Source organism: Mauremys mutica, chromosome 14 (assembly GCF_020497125.1).
Source record: "Mauremys mutica isolate MM-2020 ecotype Southern chromosome 14, ASM2049712v1, whole genome shotgun sequence".
Lineage (NCBI taxonomy): Eukaryota > Metazoa > Chordata > Testudines > Geoemydidae > Mauremys > Mauremys mutica.
Window position 1 is genome coordinate 31950943 of NC_059085.1, and position 22463 is coordinate 31973405.

At 39.9% G+C, this 22463-nt stretch overlaps 1 long non-coding RNA gene across 3 annotated transcripts in view; it reads right to left on the bottom strand.

The window, feature by feature from the left end:
• LOC123349492 overlaps positions 1-21557 on the bottom strand; it is an 83129-nt gene extending 61572 nt beyond the window's left edge. For all 3 annotated transcript variants that reach the window (XR_006573567.1, XR_006573566.1, XR_006573565.1), the window contains exons 1-2: positions 21434-21557; positions 7154-7319 (exon numbers count right to left, since the gene is read on the bottom strand). This is a non-coding gene — a long non-coding RNA (uncharacterized LOC123349492). The remainder of the gene's footprint in view (positions 1-7153; positions 7320-21433) is intronic.
• Between the last annotated feature and the right edge of the window lie 906 nt (positions 21558-22463).

Sequence of the window (22463 nt, forward strand, 5' to 3'; positions counted from 1 at the left end):
ATTTAGCGCTTACAAGTCCACTCAGTCCAGCATCTTGTTCAGCCAATAACTAAAACAAACAAATTTGTTTACATTTATGGGAGATAATGCTACCCACTTTTTATTTACAATGTCATCAGAAAGTGAGAATCGAAGTTCACATGGGACTTTTGTAGTTGGCATTTCAAGGTATTTACGTGCCAGATATGCTAAACATTCTTATGCTCCTTCATGCTTCAGCCACCATTCCAGAGGAAATGCTTCCATGCCGATGACATTTGTTAAAAAATAATGCTTTAATTAAATGTGTGACTGAACTCCTTGGGGTTTTGTCCTTTGGAATGGTGGTTGAAGCATGAAGGGACATATAAATCTGTAGTGCATCTGGTATGTAAATATCTTGTAATGTTGGCTACAACAGTGCAATGTGAATGCTTGTTCTCACTTTTAAGTGACATTGTAAACAAGAAGCGGGCAGCATTATTTCTACAAATTTAAACAAACTTGTTTGTCTGAGTGATTGGGTGAACAAGAAATAGGCCTGTGTGGACTTGTAGGATTTAAAGTTTTACGTTGTTTTATTTTTGAATGCAGTTATTTTTTGTACATAATTCTACATTTTGTATGTTCAGCTTTCATGATAAAGAGATTGCACTACAGTACTTGTATTAGGAGAATTGAAAAATACTATTTATTTTGTTTTTTACAGTGCAAATATTTATAATCAGAAATAAATATAAAGTGAACACTGTATACTTTGTATTCTGTGTTTTAATTGAAATCAATATATTTGAAAATGTAGAAAACATCCAAAGTATTTAAATAAATGGTATTCTATTATTTTTTAACAGTGTGATTAATCACAATTGATTGTTTTAATCACTTGACATCCCTAGTAATAATGTTTGTACCAGGAAAGCCTTGTGAGGTATCATTTAAAAACTCATCATTTGCTGATCAATAATATCATGACAAAATGCATTTTGCAGCATTATATGTGAAGTTATAAACATAACCTGAGATGATGATGAAAAGTGTGTTTTCTGTGGATGGCTAAACCAGTTCCTCAGAGACAAAGGGCCAGCTGTAAACCAGGATGCTGGACCATTACCTGCTAGGTAGCCATTCTTTGGCAGGAAACTGGGCAGGGGCAAAAAGTTATGTCTTAGCAAAGAAACAGCATGAAGTTCCCTTCCACACAGACTGCCCATTGTCTTACTCCCAACTGGAAATGCTTCTCAAAGGTGAGTCAGGACTATAAAAAGAAGGGGCAGAAACCCTTCTTTCTCTCTCTCTCCCCCTGCCATTGCATTCTCTGCACGGAAAAGACAAAGGAAGCATTGGGGAGGGGTCCTGACCTAAAGAGTTTTGGCAATAAGACTGCTGACAGCATATGGTGAGAAAATTTAGCTTTGAATCCAATCTAGTTTGTTAGGTGTCGGTAAGCATTTTATGTCTCTTTTTCTTGTAACCATTTCTGACTTGTATGCCTCATTGCTTGTACTCACTTACAATCTATTTCTTTGTAGTTAATATATTTGTTTTATTGTTTTATTTAATTCAATGTGTTTAATTTGAAGTATCAGGATAACTATTTAAAATAATAAGATGGCATATTATTCCCTTAAGGAAATAATGGACATATTTATACTGTTTTATGCTTTTTTTCCCAACATATTAGTAAGTGCCTCTGTGCACATAGGACATTTGGTATGTTTTAAATCTATGGGCCCAATTCTTCCACTGCTGCATTAGTATTATGCCAGGATTACTCCATTGATTCAACAGTTACATCACTGTAAAAAAATGACGTAACAGAGGGGAGATTCTTTGTACTATTTATTTTTTCCAGTGCTTTTCAACCTGGTTATCTTCTTTAGGCTGTTGCTGGTGCAGTGGTAGCTACAAAAGTATGATATGATACATCAAATTTTCATGATGAAGAAGTTCATCTTGATCTGGTTATCCTTGGCTGCTCATAAGCCAAAAGGAAATACAGGGAGAATTACTCTCAGAAGCGGATGGGAAGATGGAGCCCAGTTCAGTTCTTATTTAGGTTAACTGCTCTGATTTCAGTGGGAGTTTTGCTTGTTTGAGCTATTATATTCTATATGCATAAAATGTTGACTGTTGCTTGATGAACTACAATACACTGCTGTTAATTGTAATATAATCCTTCAAGTTATTTATTATTGTTTTAAAATTTAAAAATAAGTGAGTCTTTCACTGATCACAGTGAAACATACAAGTACTGGAGAAATGTAGTTTGAAGGAATTTTATCTAATGTTTCTCTGAATACAATCCAAATCTAGCAAAAAGGGAAATGGCCTTTAGCAAAGGTAAATGCAAATTGAGGGAACAATTCAATCTATTTCGGAAGGAAATTCAATGTATTTCAGGGCGGGAGGTTATGTACTTATGCTTTGTGCCCAAAGAGGACAACAGATCTTTTAACAGGCCATTGAACAAAGAGGGTTGAACTGCAACGGGTTTAAGACAATGTAAATCTGGTGTAGCGCCAGTGAAGTCAAATGATTCTGGTTTTATAATGATGTACCTAAAATCAGGTAGTAAATATGTTCACAACATACAAGATTGATTCAGGAGTGCTTGCATGATGTACAAAAGGTTTATATTTGCCAAATAGAGTAAAACCATGACCCCAAAGAAATCAGCAACAAAACACCTATTGACTTCAGTGAAGCCAGGATTTCACCTATAATAGTCACTAGTTACTATATAAGCATTTCTAGAATAAAGACATATATTTGGTGGAAGCATTTGTGTAACCCTATAGACATGAGATATATGTTTGTTGTAATTTCAGTCATTGCCAGGACCATTTTATTGACATTGAAGGAGTTCACATAATTTTTAAATTTTTGTTCACATAATGGGCTGTCATAAATTATGTAAGATATTAAGGGGTAGGTGGATCCTTAATTTTGTGTGTTGTTTCAGTGTTACAAAGTGTTACAAAAGTTTGGGTTGGTCTTGAAAAGTCATGAAAAAATGTGTTATGTAATGTCTGGACAGCTCCTAAATCTGGTGATCATTCTTGAGAAAGTATATGAAGATACAGGTTTCTGACTTCTAGAACCCTTTAATGACAATACATAACTGATTAAAATCACTCTCTTTATTCCAGCCCAACTATCATAGTAAAAAAAAACAACCCAAAACATAAAAAGAAACATTATTTAAAAAGTCTGCCCATTATTTAAAAAATCTACCACTCAGGTTGAGATTTATATTTTGTACACAGATTATAGAAGGTGCATGTATCCTTTACTTCTCTTCTGTCAGATTGAAAATTTGAGTTCCTTGCATGAATTTGTCTTTTCTTGCACACACTAGACACTTCATAGTTTGCAGAGACACTTTATAAGTGATATTCAGAGTTAGCCTGATAAGGTAGGTGTATCTCTGATTTTACCAGCTGGGATAAAGAAAAACATTACCTTTTATGTTTGTTTGTTTTTCAATAACAGAATTTAAAAAAAAAATTATAAAGGTTTGACATCCACAACCAAAAGTAGTAGAAAGTCTGAAGAAAGTCTAAAGAAAGAGTATTGGCTAAGATTTTGAATACAATTCTTCAAATTAAAAAAAATTGTTTAAAAAATATGAGTCACATCCAGAACAACCTTCCTCACCTCCTCTTTATTTTTTTTTTCTGGTGCTATGATATTTTTAAAAATAGGGAGAGAAATATAGGCATTGCCCATACCAGATCAATGCAGGTGCCCATGAAGTCATTAGCCTTTCTCTGAGAGTGAACATATCTAGATGTTTTCAGAAAGGTGCAACAAATCCCAGAGACTACCATTATGGAATAACCTGGATATAAGTAATGTTTTTTCTTAACACCTACCCTCCCCCTGGTCAGTTAGTGGTGGGCCATGTGAATGCTTCTAGCATAAGCCTTTCCATAAACATAATCAGATAAGTACTCATTCATAAAAATTGAAGATTGTAAACAATGTAGCAGTGGGATTTTTTTTTAATATTAATCTATCTCTACTTGAAACCATATCACAGCCTCTTAAAGAAATTAAGTCTTTCATCTTTCAAACAGTTTGAAAAAAAGCCTGATGATCTCAAAGTGTGCCTAAGGGAGAAAAACAAAATATCAACTATTCTAGCTACTGAGGCAGGATAGTTTGAAGAGTAGTGAGTACACCCACCCAATCTCATGCCTTTCTGACTGTGCCAGCTCTTGCCAAATCTGTAGGTGTCAGCTTGAGCACTGACAAATTCATAGCTGGCAACCAGACCAGCTCAACTATATGTTCTCATAGACTCATAGACTTTAAGGCTACAAGGAACCAGCATGTCTTCTAGTCTGACTTCCTGTACATTCCAGGCCACAGAACTTCACTCACCCACTCCTTTAATAGACCCATAACTTCTGGCTGAGTTACTGAAGTCCTCAAATCATGATTTAAAAAATTCAACTCATGCTAATATTTGTTCAAGATAGATATTAGACTTCTAAAGGTCTGCTCCGTGTTTTGACTCTATAAAATGCTCATAAGTTGCTGCACGCATTAATCTTACTTGTAATGTCCATATTCTATGCTACAAGGTAAAACATAAGTTTGTTTTACAATTGTAAAAATGCCTGCTCTGAACTTGTGAACTCCCGCCCATCCAGGAGGACTATCAAAATTAAGTGAACCATCACAGGACAAAAGTTCTGTTAATTGCCCCATCTACCCATGGAGAAGTGGGGGCAGAAGTCCTCTTCCCATTGGTTTCAATGCTGCAAGAGGGAAATAAAAATAGCTAACATGAAGATTTTTCATCTGCTTGCTGTTTGAATTCTCACAAGGGCTAGAGCTAAGAAACAAACAAACAAAAAACGGAGATTCCCCAGGGTCAACCTGGTTAAGCCCTAAAAAAGACATTCAGTGATGACGGATTACATCTGCCACGTTATGAATCACAGACTGACACTCATTTGTGTATATATGCTTGCTTGCTTTAACTTGTAAACAACTCATTTTTTCTAGTTAACAAACCTTTAGTTAGTTTATTACAGGATTGGCTTCAGGCGTTATCTTTGGTGTGAGATCTAAAGTACATATTAATCTGGGTTAAGTGACTGGCTTTTGGCAATGGAAGCAACCTAAATATTTTGTGATTTTTCATGGAAGTGACCATTTATCACTAAGTCCTTCTTGCCTGCGTGGCAAGATAGAGTGCAGAGCCCAAAGGGACTGTCTCTGACTCCATGGTAAATCTGTTACAGAGATCTAGAGGTTCACATTTGTGACTGGGTTCGTGAAATCTAATTTTAGAATATACTACCACTTTGGGGTGTCTGCCCTTCTTTTGACAGTCTGTCCTGAGATTGGCACACTTTAGACAGTGTGACACTGACAACATAAGGAAGATCAATATGACAGAGATGCAAACAAGATGGCATAAAGAGACTCGAAAAAGAGAACAAGGAGAATACTGAACTGCATAAAGAATTGTCGTGATTTATAACTATGCTCCCAGAAATTGGGATGTGTATGTAGTTGGTTTATAACTCTAGAAGACCGTCTATTTGGAGACAGTGTACCATCTTCATTTAAAATTGATGCATCCATCCCTCTTTTCTCTTATGAACAGGAGACAAGCATCATCCGAAGAGCTGAATTTACCCAACAGATATCCATCATGAATATGTATGTTCTCCACTAAACTCTCCATTACATGTCACTTTAAACTGATGACTTACCACTTCCACTACTGCCTGTATTCCACCCAACTGTGGTTGGTACTAAGGTAGAGAAAGTATCCAAAAAGATTATATACTTTGTTAATTCCAGTCGATCTTAATATTGTGACCACCTCTCTGAATACTCTCTAATATTACAGTTACATATTCTTGGCTAGAAAATAACATATATAATTTGCTAGTTGCATTTTTTGAATGATACATCCCACCCTATCAAACTTTCAGATATTGCCAGCTCTTTTGTCAAATGTGTGAAATAGAAACCTGTGTGTTTTTTTTTCCTTTTCCCTTTTTAATAAACAAGCAAACAAAAACCCTGACTCACTGTAACCACATATTTGACTGCAAATACCCTTCTGGAAAACCAGGCAATTTTTTTATTGCAAAATTGATGCAAACCAGTTAAATGTGCTCATTTTCTGAAGAAATTTTGTATAGCATGGCCAGGCTTAATAAAAACTGAGGTCCCAACCCTTCAGCTAACAGTCAAGGGGAGAAGTATACTTTATGGAATAGTCTGTACTTCCATCTTCTGTTGTGCCCTTCTACATACCCTGTTAGCTTTCAGAGCTACATATCAGCGCTCACTGCTGCGAATCCTGGATTTGTTACAACACGAGAAATTTTAAGCCCTCAGGCTGCCAAACTCAGCCTTCCTCATCAGCCTTCCTCATCTTTCCTGCACTCACTGCTTCACCTCTACCGGTTTTTCATGTGCTTCTGTGTCATATTCTATTTTCACACGTCTCCCATTCATGTAAGGAACTGACTCAATGGAGGGATGACTTATGCTCTTGCTGCTATCTAGGTGTTCCACTTAGTTTCCCCACACACCCTTTTAAAGTCTCCACAGTGATACAAGCAGCTGTGGCCAAATCACCACTATTCCCACTACTGAAGAGCTTTCTGGCCAGCCAACTCATTCAGTTGTTCTGCAGCTAGATTTCTGAGCAATGGAGGGATTGGATACTTTTCAGCAAAAAGTACTTTTTCTTTCCACATTGACTGTGTTTCTCCATTAGGAACTGATATTCCAAATTGATTTCTGACTCACAAATGGATAAAAGGTAAGTTCAGCTTCTGACATTTAGAAATGTGTTCTCAAGTGGATGAAACTGTCAGACCTTTTCTAAGCTGGATAACTCAAATGGATAATACTTGGCTCCTGAGCCCTTCTATTATCTCAAATATACCCAGTCCTTTAAAAGGAGTCCCCAACCTTTAGAAGCCCATTTATTTAAATTCCGTTCTAACATTGGTATACTGACTTTTCCCTTCTAAGAAGTTGGGCAGCCCCTGTTCTGTACTCTTTTGTACCAAGTCCTGTTTGGTAAGAGAACAAATATTCCCATTAGATCTCATTTGGAGAAATATTCCCTATCTCACATGGGTAAACAATTGTATTGGCAGATATATGAATTTCCTGCTAAAAGGATCCTTACCATTCTTTAATGAACATATACTGAGAGAACGTGTCTTCTTCAATAGAGTTTAGACGATGACTTCATAGTCCTCTGCTGAAAGAAAGACTCTAACAATGGGAAGCAGCCTTCAGATTCTTTCATGTTGCATCCCTATTATTTGGGATAACCTTAGCTTCTATGGTCTCTGTGCAGGGGAGAAAAAAGGGAAAAGATCTATGGAAGGTAACGAGTTAGATGAAAAGAGAGTTTGCATGATATTTGAGCCCCTTTGTGAGTCTATGCAAGACCTACCTGAGAAGCATCTGCTCAGATGTTCCATACCCCCTCACTATCCTATCCCCAACCCCAATTGTTCTCAAGATCATTCAGGCCTATTAAAAGCTCCTTTTCACAAAAGTGAAGGCCTCTGTGCGCCTCAGGATGTGCCCCAATGTAATTTATCACTATATAATTCTTCATTGTAAAGTAGAGGGGAAAAAAAGAGGGTGAAGAAAATAATTATTGATTTCTGAGGGGCTAGTCCATCAATTTATATAATTTCCCTCCTAGTGTCTCATCAATTGGCTTATCTATTATTCTAGAGAAATTAAATGTAAACTCTTATTTCATTGAATAAAAGCTTAACTTCTTCTAACTTGACTTTTGCTGAAAAAAGTGAGACCTCTGGGGTCTCATGTCATTTATAATGAGGGCAATTTATTTGTTTGAGATGATATAAGGAAACTTGTACAGTTAATAGTTATATAAAAAATGATCAGCAACTTTTCCAAACCAGGACATGGCCAACCAGAGAATCAGATCCCCAATATCCTACCCCATCTGCCCACACATCCATCCCTGTGGCCATTGTCATGATAATATCAAACCTATCTGCTGTCTCACTCTACCCAGGAACCTGGGAAAAGTTTGATCCTTCCAGTTTGTTGTGAAGCTCAGCAGATTCAGTCCATTTCAGATTCAAGGAGAATTATTTCTAAAGGTCAAAGAGTCTTATTATGAGGAGACCCTGACAACTGCTTAGAAGAAATGAACTATTGTAAAATGTGTGTCAGTATAGTTACCCAATATCAAGGGTTGCTTTGTTCAAGAATAGGAGAGATAGATTCCTTTCCAAACCAACTTCATAACATAGCCTCTAAACCCTGTTAAATACCAGAACATCCATGTCTGCAGAAATATTAATCACCTTTAAAGTGAATTTAATGGTTCTATTATAAATAGGAAAGCTTATTTCAAATAGTGGTCACAAACAATGCAATCAAGGGTCATTTAAAAAAAATCCTTCTGCTGAGATGTCTGTTACAAAAGGCATTTAATTTTCCCCCAATTCTTAATTAATTGGTCTCTCATACCATTATTGTTCAATACTTTTTGAATAATAAAGTGATCTGAATGCCATTCTAAACACCTGGAAACAGGAACAAAGATGTTTGTTAATTAGGAGAACTTTTAGATAAAGTGAAAGCTAAAGTACAAAAAAAAAAAAATATTTGTGGCAACTCAAATAAAAAGGGTTTGTTTGCTTTACTTTTCTTTTCTTCCTTCAAAAGAGGTAAGCTACAACTGCGGAGATAAGAATGTAAATCTATATGGAATTCAGTCTTGTTGCAGGCTGTCATTCCGATGTGTCTGGCATCTTCAAATCCCTGACAGAAGAAGTGAGGTGACATTAACCTGCCAGTTCTTCCACCCCAGTCTGACTTTTTTGAAGGCCTGAGGCAAACACATGCGACCAGTCACTAAAGGATTTGGTACCATTCCTCCGGTGCAGTAAGTCTGTAGCCCAGCAGCTGTTGTTTAGTGATAGATCAGTGAAGCAAAAAATTATGCTGGTATAAAAAATAGATCTTGAGCCACAGCTCTCATTCTTATGCCTTTGTTCTGCATTAGTAGGAAACCTCTGGGATTCATTTAGCTGTAATCATTTGTTACTGAGGGGCAGAGCGTCTTTCAGACAGTGATGATGGAGTCACCTTTGAAACAAGTGCAAATGAGTAGAAATCATTTTCCAATCTATCCTCCCAGGATTACATTTGATAAACTGGTGCACATTCCAAGAGCCTGCTCTGAATGTCGAGAACTGACATACATACTAAATAAGCATTTTTTGCTTATTTTGTTCATATTTTTTTTCCCTGACAATTTAATTAGTTTACCTTCTGGAGTTTCAACCCTTCGTTCAAGACCCACTGATAGACGTACAAAACAAAACACAACTAAAACAAAACTAAACTAAAAAACAAACATCAAGAAGCAAATTCTGTCCTCATGGATACCCGCTGAAGTAAACACTCACCCACACTTTCTCTCTCTCTCTCTCTCTCTTAAGTGTCTGATCCAGCCTCCCCAGGAGTCAATAGAGCTCTCCAGTGGCTTTGGATCTGGGTTTAAGTGCACAATTAGGGATAGAATTGTTCCCTAATTCATTGTAATATATTTCTGATTAGTTTAACCTCTTTTTTTTATCCTGTTCACAAATTATCCATGAGCAGGTCATGAATTCTAAGAATGTATTAATTATTTGTACATAAAGTTAGCCAATAGTTTGTTAATGAACATGTGGATATTCACCCTGGGTCACTTAACCAGCATATTATATCTCCATATGAATTATCTATACGTAATTGTTCAGCATGTCTATTACACAGCTAATACTAACAATAAATAATGTTTTCAAGGTGAGCACATTTGGCAGGAAGCTTTGTCAAAAAATATTTAATCATGCAAGAATTCATGATGTTTTTGCTTTCCATGGTCATTGTATTGAACAAATAGAGCCGAATATTTGCAAATGTGTAAATAGAAGGGTCACTAATGCCAGTGAAGTCAATTGGTGGGTTTTAGTCACTAGATTTGCCCATTTATACATCATTCGGATGTTAGGTTATAGTTGTGGACTTTGACCTGGCATCATATTGCATATCTCCCAATAAAGTCAGTGGAAGTTCTGCCTGAATAAGGTGTATTTTATGTAAAGCAAAAGCCATCATGTGCAAACCAAGCAACCTCTACTGAAAATCTAAGACTAAAAAGATAGCACTAGATTTTGTACTTGTAACTAATGTATGCCAGCTTGGACCCAGACTCTCTAGCGTATTAGAGCTTCTTGGTGACAGAAGCACATTGGTGAAAGACTATGGTCCTAAAGCCAGCATATGTGGTCCCAGAATTGTTATTTCAGTATAGGGACATCCTTCAGTTGCCCACAGTCAGCACACTTTCTCCTATGCCAACCTATCCCTGCTACTGTGATGATGAAATATGTACTTTGAAGTTGTGCTGTTCTAGTCCTATACAAATTCTAGTCTGCATTCTATCCTACAGTCTGTACGGTTATATTCATATGCACTTTTTAGCCTAGGTGATACCAGCTCCCCAAGTTGTTCTTTTCCTGCTAACATCACAAATAATTTGCCAAGAGGTTCTAGAGGGGCCAACTATGTGGGCAGGATTGCTACACATGAAAGCACAAGAGCTCCAAAGTATGTTCCTGCTTGTAGTGAAGTGACCACCGCTACTGCCCTGAAGGGCTTGAAATCAGCCCTGGGAGAGGGCTGAGGCTGCTGCTAGGAAAAGCAGCAAGCCTTGGCTGATTGGGGAACCAGCCACAGATGCGGCCATGCCCCAATCAGGGCCCAGCTGGCCCTTATAAGAGGGCAGTGGGCCAGGAGCGCACAGACACTCCCTCTCTCTAGATGCAGAGAGGGATGGGCCTGGCTGCTAGGAGCTAAGCAGGGTATCGAGACTGGAGCAGGGCTGGGGGAAGGCCAGAGCAGCTGGGGAGCTCTGGCCTAGAAACGCCCCAGGCTGCAGGCCTTGATAAAGGCCAAGAAAAGGGTACTGGGGTTGCAGGGGTGCAGGCTAGGGTAGGCCAAGGCAGCAGGTCCAACCCCCCATTGCCGGTGATGAGTGGCACGTATACTGCAGTCTGTCCCAGGGAACGGGGGCTAGGTGATGACTGGCAGTGGCCATAGACTGAGGCGAGGTGGAGATAGAGGGTGGGGGTTCCCCAGGGAGGGGAGACCCAGATCTGTCATGTATTGCCAGGGGGCAGCACCCCAGCCTGAAAGGGGCACCAGCATCCAGGATGGACTCCGGCCCACTAGCAAATGGGACACTGGCCTGCAGAGGGTGCTCCGGAGGCCGGACGAGCTAATTACCTGGACAACCAGCAGGAGGCACCACAGGGGTGAGTCCCGCACCGTTACACTGCTCTATTGGCTTTGCCCGCTCAATCCCCTACCCATTGGAAGACCAGTTGGACAGTCTTTTGGGGACTTTTGCCAGGAGGCGGAATCCAGGAGAACAGCTATCATTCTGGGCTCCTACTGCAGGCTGGGGTTTGCGCTTCAGTGCAATACCAATCAGAATTGGGGCCTAAAAGTTAAGTGTGTCGTATGAGTAGCCTGAAAGACAAGGGATTGCCAAGAAGATGAACACCGATAGTTTCAGAATTTAACAACTATCTACAGGTACAAATAAGGCACATTTTCAAAGGTTGAAAGTGTTAATATTATTAACATACAATGACTGATGGAATAGTCAACATCTATTTTAACCAATTTTAAACACATCACATGGAAAAAAAATCTAGCAGAAATAATCAACATTGGTGTGTATTTGTCCTTTGACCTCACTGCTCAGCACCTTTGGGGGGGGTGGGGCGGGGAAATCATGTCACTTCTACTTAGATGCCTAAATATGGCTTTAGGAGCCTTAATTTAGGCACTCAGGTTTGACAATTCTGAGCATTTTCTTTATGATTTTGAAGAGCAGGAGAGAGAATCTGGCCTGTGGACAAAAACTGCATTCATATTTGCTTAGTGATGCCCATGTAAATTCTTGCTCCTTCCTGTTCAATCCATAAGCTCTTCATGGGAAGCAGTGTGGCCTAGGGGATAAAGCATTGGACTGGGACTCAGGAGACCCCAGCCTGTTGGGTGACATTAGGTGAGTCACTGCCTTATGCCTCGTGCCTCAGTTTCCCTATCTGTAAATTGGGCAGAATGATGCTGACCTCCTTTGTAAAAAAAATCTACTAATGAAAAGCCCTGGATAAGGTCTTGGTGATACCCAGGTACAGCACTGCATTAACATTTGCACTCTCCCACTGCTGTCATCATATCTTATTTTCAGGCTGTTTGGTGTATGTATCCCTGTAAGAGTCTCTCAGTCCAAGTCTGACAAGCAACCTCCTCCTTCTTACTTTTAAGTCCTTTCCTATGTCACTACAACCCTTTCCCCACCCTGACTAGCGATCTAGGCATACCTTCTGTTACCCAAATTATTTTCATATTGGTTGTGTGTGTGGTGGTGTCTCAAGTAATGTTACCACTTCATTTGTTTACCAAATACTGGTGACTTTAACAGAGCAGGGAACTTTTTTAGACTGTTCTTAAATTTTTACACTTAGGGCATTATAGAAATGCTTCCAAATAATGCTAATCAGTTGTGATGTTAGACAAAGTATTATAAGGTCCAGTGAAATAAGCAAAGAGCCAAATAAACTTCTGAGCCACAATGATCAGATTTTCATGCAAAATAGCAATAACTAGTGAAAAAGCTGGGGGGGAGGGAGAAAATGTTATCAGGAGAATTGTTTCTGCTAAGAAAGCTTGCCAATATTTTCCAGTGAGTATCAGTTGGGTTTATTTGCTTTGTTATGTTTGTAACACCAGTTATGCACTGCTAGCTCTTAAATGTAGCTGTACTATTAGATTTACAGATTTTGCACAATTGATATGAGTTAGTATGAGAGAACTGTCTATTAATGTAAGTAATTACTGTACATTAGATTTTAATGTGATAAGGAATAGTTGTTTTAAACATTTTATTTAATCTAAAACGTATCCATTTTCATATTGCTTCTTAGAATTAAATATGTATCCTTAAAATGTGTAATTGTAGTTCTAAATGAATTATTTAAAAGGGCACTTTATTGTTTGACTATAATACTGTAAATAAAAACAAAATGCTAATATGTTGTTTCTTTTAAAATAAGTTATAGTCACTGTTCCTGTTCCTAGGCAATGAAATTGTGGTCAACAAAGCACAGTTTGACACATCCTCCACTGAGAGTTAATCCTGTGTGAAATACAGGAAATGCTGAGTTTATAGTCAGTTTCCTCTGCATTGTTCTGCAGGGAGAGATGCAGGTTAAACACCTTCTTACTCTCTCTGCAGAGCAGATAGGTGGGTAGGATTTCCTTTTCCTTGGTTGGTAGTCTTACCACTCCTCAGTCTACCGCTTCATTTGTTTAGCAGACACTGGTGACATTAAAACCAAGTACTGTACTGCAATGGCTAATCTGTTTGGGGTAAGGGAGCAGGGGGATAGAGTCATACTGAAGCTGCTTTTTGTGAAATCAAGACTAGTGAAAAAGTTTAGATCCATTACAATCCATGGTCAGAAAAAGTCCTTGGGACAGATTCTGTGCTGTTCCTCCTGGGATGCACAGTACAGGAAGAAGAAAGGGCAAAGATGGATTTGAACCATCTTTCTGCTGCACAGATTTTAGGCTGTTGTTTGGTCTGAAGGCCAGGGGACTGCTCTAATTTAGGGACAGCCTTCCCATGGCTGCCTACGAGTTGCAATGCAGAATCCCCATAACACTGAGCAATTGGTCTGCACCTCCTACCCCTGATCTACCCACTCATATCAAGTCCTCTTACTATGGCCCATTGGTGCTCAAACATCAGGAGTATGCACCCAATATGGTTGCATCTCCATTACAACCTATATATGCCCTGGAACAGCCAGATAGAAGTGAAAGCTCATATTTCATATCCTGTTAAGGAGGCAGGTTTAAAAAAATAAACAATTTCCTCCTCCATGTGCACAGTCAGCCTACAGTCTGGCATCTCTCAAAGGTGACTGCTTGACTTTGGAACCCTAGTTTTCTTTTAATTTAGGCACTGTGTGCGTGTGTGTGTGTTTAGGGACGGCATGCAGGAACACATCGGCAGGTAGGCAGTTTTTCTCAGTCATGCTACTTACATAATTTATACTGATACACATTAAATGAGCCAGATTCTTAGATGGTGCAAATCCCCATAGCTGCATTGAAATCTTTGGGACTATGCCACTTTGCAGCAGCTAAAAATTTAGCACGCTATATAGATGTTCTATTTGTAAAGGTGTCTCTTTCTTTCTCTTCTGCTGAGCACTGATCAGTTGAGTGGAGTATTATTGAATTTCAACAGAACTGGGGGGCAGACAGCTAGACCAAAGCTCACACTGAGTTACTTCACATTTTAACTCCAGCAGAAATGCCATCATTGACCACTCTGTTTTGTGACAGAATCTATTATCTTCATGTTTCTCTTTCTGCAGTGAGGATGCTATGGCCCACCTACTGTTCCTTTAGCGACTGTGCTGTGCAGAAAAGTGAAACAAAGGTTTGACACTAGAGCTTACAAAGTGGTCTGAAGGTGAGATTTTCCTACTTTATCTGACTTATGTTCAGATTCAGAAACGACTGTATTTTGTGCTAGAAGTCGATGCTTGATTGTTTTGGAAGTTGTGGTAACCCCCTCTTCAACATCAGTGCAATTTATGGACTTTCTTTGGAGGATTAAGAAAGAATTGTGTATATTTTGTACATTAAATTGTTTATATTTCAACATAATATATATTTTGTTCTTTCATAAATACTTGAATTACTGCCTACAACATGGAGAATACACTGGGACATATCTAATGCATTCAGGCAAAGGGTGTAGCACACATATTTTATAATGAGCTGTTCTTGCATGTTAATAATGTTGTGATGGAGGCTGGGTGATAGACACCCTTCAATAGGATACAAGAAGCAGTTAAACTCTTTTTTTGATGTGATATATTTAAAATAATAGTAGCCCCTGCCCAAAACACAGTCTACGTGCAAGGCTGGTCAGAAGCTGAGCTATGTGGGTGGTAGGCTTTCAGTGGGGGTTGAATTGAATTGTGCATTGTGTGGGGTGGAAATTTGTCTATCGTTTATAGAAGCAGCCATAGAAAAAAGCACTGGTAATGTGGCCCTGATAAAAACAAGCCAAGAGAGAGCTCTATGGGGGAAAAGTTTTTGGGCTGGAAAGATGCTTTGGACTGTGACCAAAGAAATTGTCACCTGTTTGATTCTCAATGTGATCAAGAAAACAAGACTCTGTACATTTTTTTTTTTTGTAAACACACAGGATTGCATCAAAATGTAAACTCACCAGCTGGCATGCCCCCTGGTGGCTGGGCATGGCATAGCAAGTTTGCCTTATAGCATCTCTGTTGAAAGCCGCACTGGCCCTGTGATGGTTTTGTGACTTAGCTCTCTGGACAGGTCACATATTGTCCCACCCTTCTGGCATAAACCAGTAGTCTAATCCCTGATAGTATGCCAACTTCATGTTAGACCATCGGTCCAAGCCCAGACTATCTTTACTCCTGACTTCAGTAGTCCTAACATCTTGTTGGAGGGTTTCTGCTCCACCTTCCTCAGTGGGCTGAAGGGGATCCCAAAGCCGTCCTCTCCACTGGGTTTAAAAAGACAGTCAAGGCCTGATTACACAGACCCCCTTGCTGCCCCCCCCCCCCCCGGACCACTTCCTATCTTGCTCTATCTTGGTCCTTTGCCTCAACCTCTTTCTGGGTTCCTGGTGTGCCCCTTCCACTCTCTAAGCCTCTCCCACCCTTTCACTATTTAGCTATTTCTGTTGTCCAGCTGGTTCTGTGGCAGAAGAGTTTTCTCCATTTCCCTTGCAGAGCAAAAGCTGAGCCAGCTGGAGTCTTTCTTCTCTCTGCAGGCCCACCACACAGAATTCAGATGTACCTGTGTTCTGGGAAGCGCTGTCTGCCAGCTGACCCATTCAGCTTCCTGACTCCAGCCCGACTTTTCTCCCTGATTGAGAGGCAGAAATCTGCCCTTCTTCCTGGTCAGGCCCTAACTGAGCCAGGTTCAGACCTTTTTCTAAGTCTGATACTTAGTGCAGGTGTAGTGGGGTGAGGCCAATTGCACCACAGGCTCTCGTTCACCCCTTCAAGCCCAGTGTGGACTTGGTATATCCCATCACACAGAGAAATACCCGTCTCCATCATCAATTTCTCTGCCTAATGGAAACAATCTCCAAGACGCTAAGAATTGGCTAACTGCTCAGGTCAAAAAGGTAACAATAATAATAATATTAATTAATAATAAATGATAGTTATGTAGTATCTTGCAACCAAAGATCACATAGAATTTACAATAGTTAAGTCCCACCAGACCCTTGTCATGTAGGTAGGTGTTATACTCCCCAGATGTGAACGCACAAACAATGAGACCAGTGCCATAATGTGGTTAAATATGGAGGCCACTACTTTATTGAAATAAATAGCCAAGAGGGAGGCCTTCTCCCCCCACTACCCAGGAGGGCTGTTCTAGTGAAGAATTCAACTGGACACTAATGTCCCCAGGTCCCACAAACCTGAGGATGGGTATAAAAGCATTGACCCCCTCCACACCATCCAGCCTGTCCTGGGACTTTGGGTGGGAGCCAGAGTACCAACCGAGACCTCAACTTCCTACAGGAGGCAGGTGAGATGAGATGAAAGGAGCTGTTACACAAAGCTGGAGCAATTTCACTGTTTATAAATTTATAAGTTTCCAAGTTTATACTGGTGTAACTGAGATCAGAATTAGCCCCAATATAAAAGTTTAAATGATCCTGGGAAAATAAGACTAAATATCAAAATGTATACAACCCTAACTGGAAAACATGGATATTACATGACTTATCATAGTCTATGAAAAATGTTAACTGGTTTGCAAGTGTCTGTTAGGCTATATAGTGGGGGGATTGTGATACTCTAATAGGTATATACAGTTTGCAATAACCATGCAAACCCTGGAAATAGAAGCTTTTAGGATTCAGACTCAACTCGTCAAATGTAATCCTTGACAGTTGGCTAGTTCACAAACTAATCACTCTGTATACGGGAACCAGACCTGCTCATGTGTTTGTGAGGAGGTCTAAGTAAAGTCAGATAAGTAAAAGCCTTGAAATAAGGTACTATCATAAAGGAGGGGGGGGGGGATTGTGGAACAAATGCTCAGTTGGTGGCAAACAGCATAGCTCCACCAAAGTTAGAGAGATGCCAATTTACACTAGCTAAGGATCTGGCCCAATATTACTGAGGTTTAAAAAAACAAAAACAAAACCAACATGGAAACCACCACTCACTATCCTTTCAGATTAAAAAACAAAAGACAAAACTGGATCTAGACTGTTCTCAGTGGTAGAAGATGACAGAACAAGGAGTAATGGTCTCAAGTTGCAGAGGGGGAGGTTTAGGTTGGACATTAGGAAAAACTTTTTCACTAGTAGGGTGGTGAAGAACTGGAATGGGTTACCTAGGGAGGTGGTGGAATCTCCTTCCTTAGAGGTTTTTAAGGTCAGGCTTGACAAAACCCTGGCTGGGATGATTTAGTTGGGTTTGGTCCTGCGTTGAGCAGGGGGTTGGACTAGATGACCTCCTGAGGTCCCTTCCAACCCTTAGATTCTATGATTCTTTATGCATCATTATGAAAAAAGTGGCATAAAGAAGTTTTCGCTCTCAAGAACATCTGTAACTCCAGTGGCAAAGGTCTATGCTTTTGGGATCAGCTGTTCCTGAGTTCTGTTCCCCACAGAGAATATTGGAAATGTTGCTATTGAATTATTATTATTAATAATAACACATTACACACATTCTCATGAACTTTTATTTGGTTAGCAGTGAGAAAATTCCACAGTTCTTTAGAATGAATGCATTGGTGTAGCTGTTTAAAATGTCGGGGTTAAAAAATCTACATATACCTGTATTCTCTTGCTAAATATACTTGTGGAACTCATCCTTGTAATTTGTTATGATCATTCTTTTCACAGTGAGAAGCTGTGCAACTCCGTGATGTCCGAGAACAAGTCTGTAGCTATCACAGAGAAATCCCTTTTCACTAACGTCATAGCTATATAAAAGAAGGTCTGAGGAAATGTAGTAAAGTTTCCCAGATAAATGCCCTCTCAACTTATAGCTTATTCTTATTGTACAGATTTCTGTCTATAACTGAGGGCCTGATTCTTTCACTCTCATCCATGGTGAGTTGTACCTTATCATGCAAGTGGTCCCCAGTTGTATCAATGAGATTACTCAAAGTAGAGTACTAATCCATGTAAAGGTGACAGAATTGGGCCCTCAGTTACTAAGACAATGCCAAACTCTTTCCTGCTGCCACACAATTCCTTGTGCTCGAGTGCAGCTCTAACACCGACAGACCCCAGTCATCAGCAGGTGGGATCGAACCTGGGGCTTCGGGAGCTTAGAGCATGAGCCTCTACTGCATGAGCTAAAAGCCAACTGGCTGTTAGCTAAGGCTGTAGAGCAGACTCATTTTATCTCTCTCTCTCTCTAAGTGGTCTCATTGCCACTAGATGGGACAGAGCACCACACCCAGGAGGTGTGTGGGTTACACACTTCCTCTAGCTGAGGAAGTGAGTCCTAAGCTTCAAAGACTTCCCAGCTGAAATCCCAGAGGAGCCCCGACTTGTAACACCGACAGACCCCAGTTACCAGCGGGCAGGATTGAATCTGGGGCCTCTAGGGCTTAGTCCATGAACCTCTACCAGACTATAATCTTCTGTGGTGTTAGAGGGCTTTCCCTTCACCCTCTGCCCTGGTTCTTGTCACGTAGACAGACAGCAGAAGACCAGAAGTCTGAAGTGCAAACAATGGAGTGTTAATTGGGGTTAGTTTCCAAGCAAGCATATTCCAAAGCCCTTCACACCAGTCGGGCTTATCTCCATACGCCGATAGAGTCTGTTCCCCAGTGTTCCATCCCCAGCTCTGACGCCGCAGAGGATTTACCCCGTGCCCCCCTTCCCAGCTCTGATGCCACAAAGCCTTGGCCTGTGTCCCTGTTCCTCATTCCCCCCTGTGTCCCTGTTCTCCTGCTTAGCAAACGTTATTCTAATTTCCCTTTCCCCCAATATTCTCAGCTGTACCTTAACCAATCATTTTACTGACATTTAACTAACCAATCCTAACATATTGTAACATAATTCTCTAACCAATCATATCCCACTACCCTAATTAACTTACACCTAGCAAAACTAATTATACAGCAGACAGAAACAATTAGAGAACCAGACAGAGTAACAATAGAAAAGTGGGGGGGGCATAAAGATAAAACAATACGGAAATGAGGGTTTCACAACCACAACCATTGATAAGTGATTTCTTGCCAGACAGGATGCTGTCAAACTAAGTTTTCTTTAACCATCTTAAGATCCGTTTCTTTATCTGGTGATGATGGGCACTGTCAGGAGAGAATCTTCCTAACAGCCCAATAGCACCTTATTTCAAAGTGACTGGTTTGGAAGGTGAGGATGTAACCGTATGCTTAGCCAAAGGCCTTAGTCTGAGGGCTTTTTTTTTTGACTGTCCTAGTGAGAGAAAGCCCATACACAGGCGGGCTGTGATTTTGATTCTTTGTTTTTATACCCCTGTAACTAGCTCAGTGATAAAAAATACACCTAAGTTCTTCAAGTATAGGCCTTTACAGGCAGGCCTGAATATCTATATTCTAACATGTGGTGGCCTCTTGGACTGCTAGCCTGTGGAGAGGGAGTGAAGGTAGTGGGAACTGGATAAAATATACCATATGCTGAGTGAACAGAGGAGAAGCATGGAGGAGGTTACAGTGGAGAAAAAAATAAAAATAAAAAGAGGATTCCCCTCGGAGACTCTCCCTGAAGAGCCAACATTGCCACCATTATCACTGCTGGCAGGGAGAAAGTCCTATAGAAGTCTGGAGAAGCCATTTGCTATCACAAAGCTAGAGCAAAGGATGAGCAGGGAAGGGCTGTGAGCCTGGAGAATTCAGTAAGCTGTTCACCAAACAACTGAGTTTTTGCAAGTTTATCACAGCTCAATTTGTAAGACATTTTCCCCCTTCATAATCCAGGTCATCAGGTGGTAAGGTTATATGTTGATAATTGCTTTAGTTACTTATTTTAGTTTTCTATCATATGCTGGTTTAAATAACATTTAATAAACACTATGCTTTTAATAATATGCTCAGATATTCTAGACATTGAAGTACATGAATTAATTTTAATCCAAGGCCCACACTAGCCTCAGCTGAGTGAGCAGATGTTGATATTCTTTCCTCACATCCAATCTAAGAATAGGGGGTAGAGTATCCATGTATATACCCTACATAGCATCAGCTACTTGATGGAGTCACATTCACAGCCTCTGAATGAGGAATGAGCTAATGGATCTGGCTTGTCATAGATCCACTCTACTCTGCCTCCAAACCACCTTTCTTACTATCTCTGGGGTCCCCGCACTATACAATGGAGCCACTCTGCTTCTGCTTCATACAGGGCCTTCCACACCCTTCCTTGATCTACAGGATTTAGTCTATTTACTATACTAGGCTCTTATATGATGTGAGCCACATGTCCAGGCGGCACATTAGAACAATTACATTGCATCTAAAAGAAAGGAATAGATTTTTAATGAACTAGAAGTGTTTTGTTTTATTTTATCCTGCATCTTTGCTGTCAAGAAGTATTGCTACTGAGTAGCTGTATGCTAATAAAATAGCTTCACTTTTAGCATTTCCAATAATAAAATGGACAAGCTGTAGTAAAACAAATATATGGAAATCTATAGTGGAATTCAAGCATTTGTTTGGAACAAATAACTCCTTTATATTCCATGAGAACAAGTTTGTTTTCTCTTAGAGGGAATATAATTATGATGAACAACAAGTACATTTAATGCTGCTTCAAGCATGAAAAGGCAAAAACACAGGTTATAACATCTGAATGATTTATACATAAAATACTGTGCAAAATTATTAATCCTACAGAACTGCAAGTGTTGATGGTGCTTTACAGACAAATGAAAGTGAAGCCGGTAGCAGTGACTTATCTTTTCACTGTAGAGATGTGACTACTGCCTCAGTTTGCCCTCTGCAGTGGGTTAATTTAGCCCTCTGGCTAAATCAAAACTCCAGCCATTCCCGGGAGACAGAAGTCCATCTCTCTGGGGTGTAACAACAACAACTCTTGGTGACTTCACAGTCCAGGGAAGCAGAGTGGAAGCTTCCTCCTACCCTCTCCTGGAAGCTCTGGCCCTGGACCCCAAAAAGAGGAAGAGTGCTTGGTTCGGCTCCCCAGGCCCTTTTTCCTCCCCTTCCTAGTAGAGTTCTCCCCACTTCAGGATTACCATACTAGCAGTTCCAAAAACCTTTCCTTTCTAGGCTTTCCTTCTTCATGAACTTCTTCTATGAACACCCATACCTTAGTACATGTGAGACCCACAACCTAGTCTATTCAGGCTTCTCTTCAGTTGGAGCAGAAGGGAGTTCTTGTATACAGTTTCCTTTCTCAGTAGAACTACACCACCCTGGAAACTATAATCAATAGATTCCAGAATGTTTGGGTTCTGGATTGTACCAGAGTCCTGGCCATGCTGGGTTTGTAGCTTCCTTAAAGGGCCAGCACATTCTACTACAGAATCCCTTCCCCTAGGAATTTTCAGCCTAAATCCTTAATCCTGCAGTGTGTTCTGGGTGGGTGGATCCCTACAACCATGCAATCTCTTGAACACCCCATAACTTCATGGGGCCCCATGCTGACACATGCCTGGAGTTTATTGCAGGATCAGGGACATCTAATACATTTTGAACTAGGAATAAGTGAACCAGTTTGGACAAAATAAAACGCCATATGTATGAGGTTCAATAAAGTCACATGAATATGTACTTCCTAGTTTTGATAGAAAGAGAGAAGTGTTTGTTGTTATATATCTGGCCTAGATAAAACCTGGAAGTATCAATCATCTCTCTGAAAAGGCTGAGCTTGCAAGATGGCAATGTTTTAGGCCGTTTAAAATAAGTTTTAATAAGTGCCTATACGTTTAGATATTTATCCTCTCCAAGCCCCCAGAACCCTTGTTATTTTGCCTAGCTATTAAAAATCTAAGGATGAAGGTTAATAAATTGTAAGGTATTGTGTGCTCCTGAAGAAAAAAGATACTTGCAGTAAAGAGGATGTAGAAGAGTTCTCCATTCTTTATAAGAACAGGTGGCCATAATTAAAACTGGAATCTAAACTACAAAACAATGAGAATCTAAAAGGAGATATTTGACAGTAAACCGTCTTGATTTTATTGCTCACCTTCAAAGTGCTCTCTTTTTCATTTTAACTACAATTTAACTGTTCTACAAAGGATTACAGGAAAAAAAATAGGAGTTTGATATAAAAGTCACAGTTTAGTATGAACTCTGAATTCCCCCCCCCCCCTTTCTTAAAAAATGTGGGCTACAGA